This window comes from Apis florea, unplaced genomic scaffold (genome assembly GCF_048593485.1).
Source record: "Apis florea isolate Af1SG1 unplaced genomic scaffold, ASM4859348v1 contig_1789_pilon, whole genome shotgun sequence".
NCBI lineage: Eukaryota > Metazoa > Arthropoda > Insecta > Hymenoptera > Apidae > Apis > Apis florea.
Window position 1 is genome coordinate 1501739 of NW_028256481.1, and position 13685 is coordinate 1515423.

The following is a 13685-nucleotide window of genomic DNA, read 5'->3' on the forward strand; positions in this document are numbered from 1 at the left end:
AGGTACAATTTCTTTTTCTTGAACCAATCTACCGTGTAAGTGGTGAATTAGATATAATGTATCTTGAAACTTGTAAGCATTATATTACGAAATATTCTCTTTATAGAAATTTAAATTTAATTTAAAAATTTAATTAAATTCAATGATAAAAAATGTTTTGCAGTTAAAGGAATGAAATCAATTGTTGTTATATTCTCTCGATTATGATGTTCAATATTTCGCTGAATGTATATTCGAATGTATCGAAACTGGATTCGATATATCGAGTCCTTCGGAAATTGCTAGTTCCTTTCTCTATATCTGTTGATTGCTGTTGATCTAGTTTAACCGATACCAAATTCACTTAATTTTTGCTACTAGTAACTTATTTTAAAGAATGGAAAACAGTTTATTTTATATTTTAAATTGGTAATATTATTACATAATAAATTATATTATATCTAAAAGACTAAATTTTTTTTTAAGATTATAAATAAATTAAAATATATTAAAACATATATTAAGATTCTATATACATTGAATAAATAATTAAAAATAATAGAAATATAAGAAGAAAAGATTCAGTTTTATAAGAAAAATATTCTAATGAAACAGAATGATAATTTAAATTAATAAAATATAATAATTATACATACGTGTATTAAAATACATTAAAATAAAAATTGAAAAAGAAGTAAAATTATTTATCTAACATAAATTGTGAAATTACTTATTTACTGCTTCTCAATTAAAAGTAAGAAATTGACGATTATATTTGATCTATCGATTTATTTATATCTCTTTGAGCCGATTGGATGAATTTTTCTCAATTCGTAGCTTCTTCTTAGAAAATATTTAAATTACTTTCTGGAATAGAATATTTATTTTCCTCCTTGCTTTTAATTCCCATATCACATATAGCCATTATGAATCCTCTTCAATTTCAGTTCCTTTTACGATTTTATATTTATTGTAATTTCTAAAAATATTTAAATAACTTGAAAAAAGAATTAAAAACAGTTAGTTACATATATTTAACAATTTTTCGAAATATTAATTTTATTCGTGGTTCTCCGTTCATAATTTCAATGAATTATAATGAAATTCCACTTGCGTATATTTGTTGTCATCATATTAATAATTACTAATATCTGACGTTAAGAGGCGTTTATATGATAACTCGACTTGAAATGACAAGATTATAATAGCGGTATTCGTATTATATAGAAAAAAATATGATATTAAATAAAATTATTCAAATATCTTGAAAACTATTGGTATTAAAAAATATTTTGGATAAAAATTATAAGATTTGATATTTGTGTAAATGATATAAGAAAAATGTAAAATATTTTTTTGATATTTAAAAATCAATTTACTTTTTTAAATAAAATATCTTTTTTAAATGCATGAATCGATGCAATTAGCTCTGCAAAAAATTACAAAGTCAGTTAAAAAAAATCACAAAAAAATCTATTAATTTTAAAAGAGATATTTTAATTTGAATAATAATATTAAAATTATATTTAAATTATGAAAGACAAGAAATATTTGTTTATTCATATTTCGCGTATTTTATATCAAAATGTGTCTCTTTAAATTATTGAATTTTTATTTAAAACATTTTTTAAATATCATTAATATTTTCCGAGATATTTGGATTTCTTTATATTTCACATTTAACAAATGACAATAGAAATAGAAATTCAATGAAAAACAGACGATAAAAAATTTATTTTTAAATAAATTAAATAGAAATATATATATACAAAATTAATGTTTACTAGTAATTTATTATTGTTTGTATATGTTTAGTATAAAAAGTGATTGGCTTATGATTATTTATTTTGCCATTCTTGATCTTTCGAATTAAATATTCAATGATAATGTGTATAACTAAGGAAGTGATGTTTGATATAATATGCAATATCATTGAACTTATTTATATCTTGAAAGTGAAATTCAATTAAAAAAAAAAAAAAAAATACTATTCATGATTTAAGACTTAAATCTTTTTCCACTTCACATATTATCGATTAAGTATTTTACGATATTATTAATTTTATATATACAACATCTATATTAAATTTAAACGAAATAAGATATGTATATAATTAAATAAATCTCATATTCATAATTCATAAAATCAAATATTAATGTAAAAAATATTTTTATTCTTCGTTACAATCATTGTGATGAAAGTACAATATATCTTCAAATACTCCATTTTGTTTATACATCTAATATTAATCTCACATTAACTCACATATACGAGAAAAGAATTAAAAGTAATTAAAATATTTTTTTTTTTTGAAATATTGTTAATTTATCTACATATATTTAATCTCATACATGCATATAATAAATTAATAGAAACATCGATTATTTATCTTCAAAATAATTGAAAAACTTTGTTCGAATAATCAATAATTTAAAAATAATAATTAAATTTATCGATACATCATGAAAGAATTAAAGGTTAAACAATTTTCAAATACAGATTATAGTTTATTACGTAAAAAAATATTTATTTAATAAAATATCGCTACATACATCGCTATATTATATTCGATCATTTAAACGGTTAAACTTTAAATTTTTTTTCAATGTTTAAATAATCAGTTATTTAAATCATCAAACTTCGAATAATCGATCATTTATAATTGAATAATTAATCTTCTATAACCATATACTTCAATAATGAGCATTTGAATAACTGTTTCCTTAAATAAACAAACTTCGGATAAGTGAATTCTTATTGCACATTATTCTTATTACATATTATTCGTTTATTACACACCTCAAATAACCTATAAATTTCAATTACATGCTTAAATGCTTTGAAAAGATGTAATTATAGTCAAGGAGAAACACGCACATAACCTTTGTGTCAGAAAAATTTGCGTCTTAAAGAAAAATCGACCGTTACGCATGCGCGTTCCCAATAGAGGTTCGCCCAATCCTGAAGCTATATTGCAAAGAACGGTTAAAGGTGGATCGAAACAAATTACATCGAACAGTAAAGACGTGTTGTGTGCGTTTTCGTGTTCACGTTTGACGACACTTTCGCACTTTTATGTATTTATCATACCTGAAAACGAAGCCCCTGAAAGCATTACACTTCATTTTCATTACGGAACTACATTTCGTAACTGTGAATCCCTTTACCTGCACTTTATTAGCATTTTATCGTTGGATATTTTCGCGTGCGCTTCTCGTAACCTTCTAATTCGACCAGCGTGGGCGGTCTAAGCAGTTTTAGGAGGAAAATAAATTAGGATTTTTGTTTCACACGGATTCGCGTGTACTATTCGTCGACTATTCTTTCAAATGATGACTCGTGAATCGCGATGCACGTGTGATAGACGTGTCGATATGACATTCATTTAGATAATAAATGACGCAATATCTGTTTCGTATATGATATATTTATTCTATGTCTTTCATTGTTCAATTTATTATGTGAATTGGTTTCTATGTTTTTATATTCAACTATCATAGCTTCGTTTCAATAGAAGAAAAAGCGAAATAGGCGAAATCGCGAAATTAGTAGATGCAAGAAGTAACAAGTTTCTATGAAATTTACAGGATATCAATAAAAAAAGAAGATAGGATTTAATTAATTGAATAACATATAATAATAATTATTTTACTCGAAACTCACAAAAATCATCAAAATAATTTCTTTTTTGAATTTTGAATAATTCGTGAATATACGTTGAGTATGATTCGTGAATCACACATTGTGCAATATATATGTCTAACTATAAGAAAGGAGTTAGAAATATATATCGAAATTTGATTTTTGGAAACTCGAATTTGAAATTTTTCGTAAGGTTTCAAAATTAATTGGAACTTTTAAAATTCAGAATTCACTATTTATTTTCTAAAAATTAAAATTTCAACGAATTTTGATTTTTCAAATTTCTTTCAGACTCAAGTTTGCAATTGGCCAATAGAGTTCTTTCATTTTTTACTTTAATTTCGAAAGTTTTGAAATTCTTCAAATTTAAATTCGTAATCGGTAAATTGTTAAGCTCAATTTAAATTTATATATTTCCTTCTATTTTTTTTATCTTAATTTCGAGAGTTTCGAATTACAAAAATGTTTAATTTATTTCTAGTAAGAACATAGAAAGGAATATAGGGCTACTTAGAGAATAACATGTGACAGCGGCATAGAGCAGCAGTTGATTAATCAACGCATAGTTGACTGGGCACCATAAATAATTTTATTTCATCAGTTTCATACTTCGGTGATTTATTACGGATGGAGATGAACGATATTTTGAGAACGAAGTTGAATTAAAGATGAATCGAGGATGAAATTGATTAATGCGGCACAAGTGGATTGCGAATATTTGGAGTATACAGTAGAGTAAAGATCGTTTAAATAGATATTTTTTTTAATCGATTTTAACGAATTTAATAAGAAAGTAAATATCGATTATTAAAATAAAACATTATGACAAATTACATTCTTTCCACCGATTTTAAATAGAAATTGGAAAAAAATATTGAATCATAAAAATGATTATGAACTTTTATTACCAACAACAGGAATAATCTGAATGTAAACAAACAGAATAACAATACAAACCAATGTTACAGTTTTAATTCCAGTCTTATACATATCCGTTAACAGTAAAAGACTTAATGGACGAATATTGGAAAAAAACAAGCTTAGTTCTTTCTATTTGTTAGCTGTTTACTATATTCACATTCAATACGATATTATTAATTTCCAAATATATGATAAAATTCGAATTCAAAGTTTTCGATCAACGCAAGAAAATTCCATATTCTTCAGGTCAATGATACTTTTCTTTCTCCACTCGTCTCAAGATTCTTCCATTCATCTTTTTGATATATCACAGTTCTGAAACTGTCGATGCTAACACACGCATCCGACCGTAAGATATTCATGAGCCAGACGCAATATCTAATTTCTTGTTCAACTTGTCGCCGTGAATGCTATCATTTGTTTCTGCGCTCGCATTCATAGATTCGATTGGAAGAAAGATCCAGAATTGCGAAATTGGAATAATGATTTTGAGCTTGGCAAAAATCACTATAATTCCTTCCTTTCACAACGAATTTCACGATCATTATTCGCGAATCACGCAATATCTAATCTCTTATTCGATCCACTGTACCTAACCTAACCTAACCTAACCTAAACCAGAGATATGGAAAATTGAAATTTGAATTCTTTCACAGAAATAAAATTCGGTGTTTTCGATTCAATAATATTATTATTAGGAGAAAATTAGTCTCGTAATAATATTCGCATCGATGACACTCTTTTTCCATTCCATTCTCGTCTCTTATTTTCCTATCCGTGGCGGGTTAAACTTCGAACGACAGCTGCAGCTCATCCTTTCCGAGAAATTACGATTCTCAAGTCGAAGCTAACACGTGCGACGTTAAAGTATATACTCGTTCGATGTCTAATTTCGTAACATTGTTCTTTTTTCAATCTATTGCGTACAAGCAATACGTTTGGCAGCGTAGATATATTTTTACCTTCTAATCTTATTACCTTACAATGTCTTTCGAGATCTTATAATCTTATTAATTTATTAAGTTACAAGCAAGTTCACGTTAGATAAAGTGAAGAGAGAGAGAGAGAGAGAGAGAGAGAGAGGTTTCTTTTATCTCGTTTTACCTAATGTATTTAAATTATTTAAATAAGCCAGGATCGGCATTTTCGTTTGTTTTGAATTCTAAAATCGATCCTTCAAAAGTGTTCCACGAATACTTTGTCGATACTTTGTCTATGTTACAAACAAATGTAAGATATTTATCCGATGCAGTATCTAATTTCGTAAGCATTCCTTTTGTATACCGTTCACGCGAATATTATCATTTGCTTGCATATCAGCTGATTCGATTTGAAGAAAGTCGACGAGAAAGATATACGAAATCTAAATCTCGTATTGAAAATTTTTGATCCTCTGGTAAATCCTCTTTCATCGAATGCTTTCCATTATTTTTCCCCCCTGGTTCAGATCCACATATAACAAGGATTCAGAATCGATAAAAGTAATCGTATTTTCTAAATAAAATTACGTAGTTTAAGAATTATCTAAATTTTCAATTTTTTCAATCTAAGTAATTATTTCGATAATTATTCAGCAATTGGATCAATCGATTTGTCGATTGAAAAATTTTTCGAAAAATAAACAATTTTCTTCGATTGTCGAGATTTTTTACTCTCAAATGTATTTAATTTTTTTTTTTTTTTTTTTTTTATTGTACACCTGATGTCTGCAAGAAAGATATAATTTCGCTGAATCATTGTTTTTTTGGAATGCAAAAAAGATGAGCCATATATTGTCGTATTATCACACGATCGTATTATCAACCATCTTGTAATTATAATTAGGATTTTATTATGTCGTTGTACATTGATAAATATACAGTTTATTTATTATAATTATTAATTGTTAATTTTTAAATCGAAGGAAGAAATTTTGATCAATTGCAAAGTTTTTTGTTGTAAACAAAAAATTTTATTGACACGTTGTTTTATATTAAATCACTGTTTGATAGAATTTTCATGTATCTGAGATTCTTATATCTTCATCGTAGGTTGGAAATCAGCGTCGAAATTTTAATTGAACGGAGCGAAATTCGTGTGTCAGGTGTGAATTATGAATCCTCTGTTGATGGAATAGGGGAAAGAGAGTGGAATGGAGTCGTAAAATTTATCGTGTCGAGACTTCCTTTCTCTCTTCCTTTTTTTCCCTCTAAACGTAATTTGCACTTGAATTACATTTTTGATACTGACTCAATATTTTTAAATCTATTCGGATGTTAATAATAAAATTTTAGTTTAAAGAGTTATTATTCATCAAGTGTTTATATAATACACATATAAATATTTTCAATATTGAAATAATGAATATATATTGCATTTGATTATCTGGATTGATTGGCTGATAACGAAGGAGATATCAGAATTTTTAGAAGTTCAAAAAATTAAAAGTTTCAGACTCACCTGTTGAATTTTCGAATATTGGAAATTTCAGTTGAAATGGAATCAAATATTCTATTGTTAATAAAAAGTTAGGTTAGGTTTTCGTTATCCGTAAATTGATTCGGAAGGAAAGGGGTTAAGTAAACGAATAAAATTAGAATATTGTGAAAAGTTTGGTTTTGCTTCCTTTGCGAATGAATTTTTTTAAAAATATTCAATAACTTTTGTGAAAATTCTTATATTTTCCAAGATATATATATAAATAAAATTCTTATAATTCACATGTTTTTACGAGTTAGTTCTAAAACAGGCAGATTCTAGAGGTTTCTAAAATTTAGCTCATCTTAAAGGTCAATTCTAAAAATAGACCTGGAAAAATGTTTAATGGTATGTAGTATCGAAAATTTGCAACATGTTACGAGCTGTTAACAAAAGCACAGGAATATACGAATGAAAATAAACTTGTCGATTAATTTTGATATTTTTTATAGATAGAAATTCATCAAGACTATATATATAGTCGGCTATATGTGCACTATTGATTGCGAATTAATACGAAAATTGGCGAGAAATTTGATATTCGAATTACTTGATACAAATTTTTATGGTCTTTCATTTTTTAATTGAATATTTTTGATTGTTTTTGGTATAGTTTTATCTTTCTTTTTTTATTTGTCACTGTTGGTATTCACATTTCATAGTAACAAATATAATAGCTCGTTAAAAAATATAATATCGATAGAAAAAATTGGACATATAAATTTTTTAATTCTTTTTTTTGTTTGTCAAATCATGAAAAAAAAAAAAAAGTACGATATCCATAATTCAAAATATTATTGCATGCATTTCTATTTATATTTTCATTTGGCTCTACTTAGGAAGCACTTGAAATAGATTTTACTACCAGTCAGTTCTTATTTGTTATGCTAATATTTAGAATTTATATAATCCAGTTTTTTTTTTCAGATTATATTCTTTCACCAAAACTTACGTGTTTTGAATAACACGGTATTATATTTATTATTTTTGTTTGAAATTTCTTTTTAAATAAACAATGCATTAAAAATGAGTTGTTCATGTTAAAACGTCGATAATTAGAATTCGTTTGAAATCGAAAATATAAAAGGTATTTAAATTTTCGACGATTTTTCGTTATTTTTTTATTTTATTTTCCTTTATTTATTTTATTTTTTTTTTTTTTTATGTTTTGTTTCATATTTTATAATTAGATATAGAAGGATGCGTGACTTTAAATACTAATTAAGTGTTACGTGCACGCACGAGCATAAAAATTCGTAAATATTATCCGTAAACAGTGAGTATGGAAATTTCTTAATGAAGGATATAAAATTATGTGTAAAAATTTAAATTCATTCCGTATGCATGCATGCTCTGCCAAGATACTTCGTTAATTTAACGCAAGCTTTTTATTCAGCTATTTGTTTTTAAATCGTTTTTTTAAAAACTTTTATTCCAAATTACTTACATCTTCTATTAGAATCATCCTTTCTTATTATTATCTACGACATTAATATTTTTTGAAATTTTATGTTGAAAGTTTCATTTCAAATCTTTTTTATATTTTAAAAAAAGTATGGAATTAGTTTTTGCTTTAAAATTAACGTATTCATTCGTATTTCTTTAAAATTAGAAATTAAAATAATTATATTTTTTTGAACGAAAACAATAAACTGTGAATTTATGCAAATATATATTTTTCATATTCTTCTTTTTGCTCATTTTACATAAATACACACGTATACATTAAAATGTATAAAATATTGTTAAATATTAAGTCTGATGTTTAATATTAAAATAATTTTTTATTTGATAAAGATTTTTTTCAATATAAAAAAGTACGTAATTCAAGTAAATACTGGGTTACAGTAATTAATTCGCGCAGTAATATAATGCGAAAAAACTGGAACAAATTAAAATGCAAATATCTTGTAATGCAAAACAATTTTTTTCAATCTGATTTTTTTCCTCCGTTAATTATTTCAAATAAATGATTCTTGAAACGTTGTGGCACAAAATATGATAAATACAATTACTGATAAATTTCATAAATACAGTAAAAACTTTCGTTATCTAAATTGTTAATAAAATTATTAATCGTAGAGATCGTTTAAAGGGATTTTTTCGATAATATAACATTCATTTTATTTTATATTTTAAGGAGAATAATTTACAACAAAATTGAGATAATAAAAGTTTCTTCTTGCCTCAATTTTCTACAGCTGTCAAATTGTATAAATATTTTGATAGATATGTAAAGAAACTTGCAAATAATTTTTTTATTTCAATTTTTTTTAATACCAATGATATTTTACTCTTATCTTTTTGTTTTAATAACACTAAATACGTGTTTGTGAACGTTTCAAATATTATTCCCATTTATGCTGTGGTAAAGGAAGATATCTGTTTGTCAGTTTATTGCAAGTAGAGAATAATATTCGGTCGACTGTGAAGTGAAACGAGTTCGAAGAATAAGTTCCAGAAAACCGATCGATATGAAATTTGGAGGAGCGGTAAAGCAGAGAGAGAGAGAGAGAGAGAGTGCTCCAAATATAAAATTTTAACATTGGTAACGAATAATTTCAAGCACTACATATTAAATTCTTAACAACGATTAAAGCATATTTTCCGTAGAAATCATTCCCTAATTTCAATATTTATATCCTCTATATCCCAATATTGGCGACTTCTTCATTCAAATTCTAACCTAATTAAATAACATTATAAGCTCGTTTCTATTCTATAAAAATAAAAATTGTCACATCTTCACGCGTAATGTATATCAGCAAATTAATTTTTCCTACGTCCCTGACATCGTATTTAATAAAAATGTATTCAATTGTTCGAGGACGAGCGACCCTATAAATACTCAGACTAATGCAGACAGACGTCATTAGCTGCTCGACTGCCTCGAAAACGACGAATATTACAGAGAGAGGATTATAAGAGGCTTTCGACGTATAATATCCAAAGTTAAAATTTTAAATCCATCCCTTGTTCCTCCAAATTTCGATTATCGGTTTGTAATAGCCTTTTCTAATAATTAATTCTATCGACGGATAGTGAATTATAATGCAACGTGCTTTGTCGAACGTTATTCGGCAAAATGTAATTTTTTAACCAATTTACAAACGACAATAAAAATATCTGGATACATTTTTGCATGGTTGGGAACAAGTGTTCCATAACATCTGCGCGAGTTCCCTTTTCAAGACTTAACATCGTTCCACACACGTGTGCAAAAACATCGCTCGATTATTGAACATATTTTTCTGTCCCGCCACGGCAGGGTTTCTTTGTGACAGAAAGTTATATTTAAGTGGCTTCTATACACGTGCCCGTAATGAGGAAGCGGTTCGTTAGAAGCAACAAAGAACAGACATCCAATGATAACACACTATACGCGCACGCGAGCCTTGAAAATAACGAAATGCAATTTTTTTTCTCGATCGAATCTTTTTCGAACGATCGCCTTACTTTTATAACGAGGCATGCGTTATTCGTGTGACAATACGGTTATATTTAAGACGGGAAAAAGTAGGTTAAGACTAATTTTCAAAGTAGGACGAAGCAAGTGTATTCGACGTGGACATTTTAATATTCTTCTTCTTTTTTTTTTTTTTTTTTTTTTTGTAATAATAATTCGAATAATAGCATTATATTTCACTTTCTTGTCGATCAGTTGTAAGAAATTTGAATTTTGAGTTATTGTGATAGAAATTTATTTAATATATGTTTCGTACATTATTGTTTCTTATTGTGTAATTCACTGAATTTGTTGTTGGTTAAATATCATACACGTGTACGATAAAATTATGCCTGTTAAAGAATTTTTGAAATATTATTTAAAGTATCATTTTCGTATAATGACACGTGAGGAAAAGAAAAATGAAATTCAACAATTTGGAAAAGTATAAAAGTGTAAATAGCTCTGAAAACTGACTTGACTGTTCACAAACAGGAGAATGATACGTGTTTCAAAATTTATTAACTTCTTAATCTGTTTGTAAGAGATTTCCAATCTTTATTTACTCACTTATTAGTTAGTCAAGTCGTTATTGTGGATATTTATTGTGGAAATTTTCTGTGAAATTGCCTGTTAAAAATGACAGAGGCTCGGTTATTTAAAAAAATGTATTATCATATTTTATAGGAAAACGTGTATTCAATGTTAATTTTTAAATTGTTAAATGTGTATGCATACATTAATAACAATCACGTTAACATTGAAAGCTACGTAGTTCAAGTTTGTTGAAAAATTGAATTATATAAGATAATATAATTTTTAAGAAATCACTGTACATCCATATTAATTTTTTTTTTTTTTTCATTTAAGTTTCAAGATAATTGAATATATTTAAAAAGTTCAAATTTTGATTAAATATTACATTATATTGTTATTGAAAAATATTTAGTAATATTTTCTAACATTGATTTTAATATGATTTCTATTTCTTTTCATATAACGCAAATTTCAATTTCTTATAACCCGATAAACAAGCCTCAACCGATATTTTTGTATTTGTTTTGACTTTTAGACTCGATCCTCCAAAGCTGCTCCATGAATATAAAATATCATATATATTGTTTTCTCCGATGCTTATATTTTATTTACATCGAATTGTATGCAAATAGTAAATAGTATTCACTTGGATTTAAATATTATTTGCTTATGGAAATATTTCAATTTTCCACTATTTAATATCTTCTACTCGATATATCATATTGTGTACGATTATGTTCGTTTCAAAGAATTTTGCTATTGCTATTATTTGGAATTCTGTGCGATTTTCACGTAAAAATAGAATTCGGGTGATAATTTATTTATACAGGAAAATTATGGAAAAGAATTTGAAAATGCTTGGTTTGGAGATGCTCTTTGGTTTGTCAAGTCGTTGAAATCCGGCAATTCTATTTCCTTTATCTCTGAGAGGCTCGTTCCAGCTAAGATATATTTGTCCTTCGTCCGTTATGGATATCCTTGCCGGCGTAGAATCGATGGAGTTGTGTTGGTTTTATGTCTCTGTTTGCCATAGTTTCTCGAATATTCTTCCTCCATGCTTAAATATTGTTTTTCGGACAATGACTTTTTAAATATATAATATATCATTTTTATTTGTAAATATTGCTTAACATGTTATAATATAATAATATAATAAATATTAAATGTAAGATCCAAATGATATATCGTTTTATATAAGTAAATATTACTTTTACAATTACAATTATGTGTTATTTGAATACGTAATACATTTCTCTTTGTATCATTGTATTAATTGATTGAAATTACTTTTTTATTTTACTTTCTTCCCTCTTATATTTTCTAATTCGTTAACATTTCTTTAATTTGAAAATTTATTAACAGAAAAATTACTAATTTGATAACGATATAATTGCTAACGATATATATATTATTTACGATAGTATTTATTATATTCATAAATCAAATTTAAGAAGAAAAACTTGGTACTTTTTTTACCTTTGTGCAATTTTTTATTATAATTTTTTACTCTCAAATCATTATTAAGCCATATTGAAAATAAATTTGAAATTTTCGTTCCCCTTTATCGATATAAAATTTTTTTTTTTTTATACAAAACGCATGGAATACATATTTTAACGTAGCCACATCCCTTTGTGACAAAACGTACGTCAAACGATATTAGTGTATCGAACAAAAGTTTAAATTTAATTAGTTAATCTGAATAACTGGCATTCCTCGTGAAATTCGTTTATGAAAGTGTCTACTGTATAAATTTTAATTAGCAAGGTTCGCTGTGTCGATTCAAATGAATTATGATAACTTGGGGAAAAAGTTTGAGAAGAATTTTCTATACGTTTTACGATCGATTATTGTTCAGATGGAAAGAAGTTCAGGAGATAGAGAAGATTAAATGTACAGAGTGTTTATAAAAATGTTTGGCTATGAAATTAGCTTCGAAATATTTTCGTTAATTTAAAAAAATCGTCAAAAAATTATAGATCTGAAAGATATCTGTTTTGTTTTGGAGGAATTTTTTTAAAGTTTCAAGTACAAAATAATATGCAAAAGTATTACAATTCGAATTTTTTCATTCATGATTTCCTTTTTTTAATAAATATCATCATGAATTAAAATAAAAAAAAAAAGGAATAAAGGAAGATTTTTTTTTAAAAATATGATAAAAATAGACGCAATTAATCTTAATGCTTAATAATAATGTTTAATATATTATAATTATTTTTAAATAATTGTCTATTAAATCAGGCAAAATATTTGAAGAAAATATTGAAAAGCAAATATTCTTATAAATTTTAACACTTTTACGAAATCAAAATCAACGTAACTCGATCATTTTGAGGGACAATTAAATTACGTCATTTTAAAATTTATTTGATGAATAATTTATTTGTGAAATTAATTATTTCTTTTTCTAATGAAAACAAGTGATTTCAAATATTTATATTATTATTAACATATTTCTTACTGATATTGATATCACATGCTTATTATTCAAAAATTAATTATTGCGTATATTTATTTTTTAACGTTTATTCCGAATTTAATTATTTCATGATCAAATTTTCAATCAAAAGTAAACATTATTTTGCTGAAACAACCGATTCTTCAATTTATTATTATAAAAATTATTTGTTTTGTCTCAATAAAGAACACGACATTGATTCAAACATTAATGTTTATTAATTATTAATTAATTGTTCAAAA

The 13685-nt window shown here is 25.7% G+C and overlaps 1 protein-coding gene and 2 long non-coding RNA genes across 14 annotated transcripts in view; 1 reads left to right on the forward strand and 2 right to left on the reverse strand.

Annotated features, from left to right (window-relative positions):
• mub (poly(rC)-binding protein mub) overlaps positions 1-13685 on the forward strand; it is a 373736-nt gene that overhangs the window by 266893 nt on the left and 93158 nt on the right. The window lies entirely within an intron of this gene.
• LOC147658671 (uncharacterized) overlaps positions 1-13685 on the reverse strand; it is a 38773-nt gene that overhangs the window by 14335 nt on the left and 10753 nt on the right. The gene's annotated exons all lie outside the window — the stretch shown is intronic.
• Positions 2487-2947, reverse strand: LOC147658672 (uncharacterized). Its single transcript, XR_015292569.1, has 2 exons — positions 2780-2947; positions 2487-2702 (listed from the first exon to the last, which is right to left on the reverse strand). It is a non-coding gene; the product is annotated as an uncharacterized LOC147658672 (long non-coding RNA).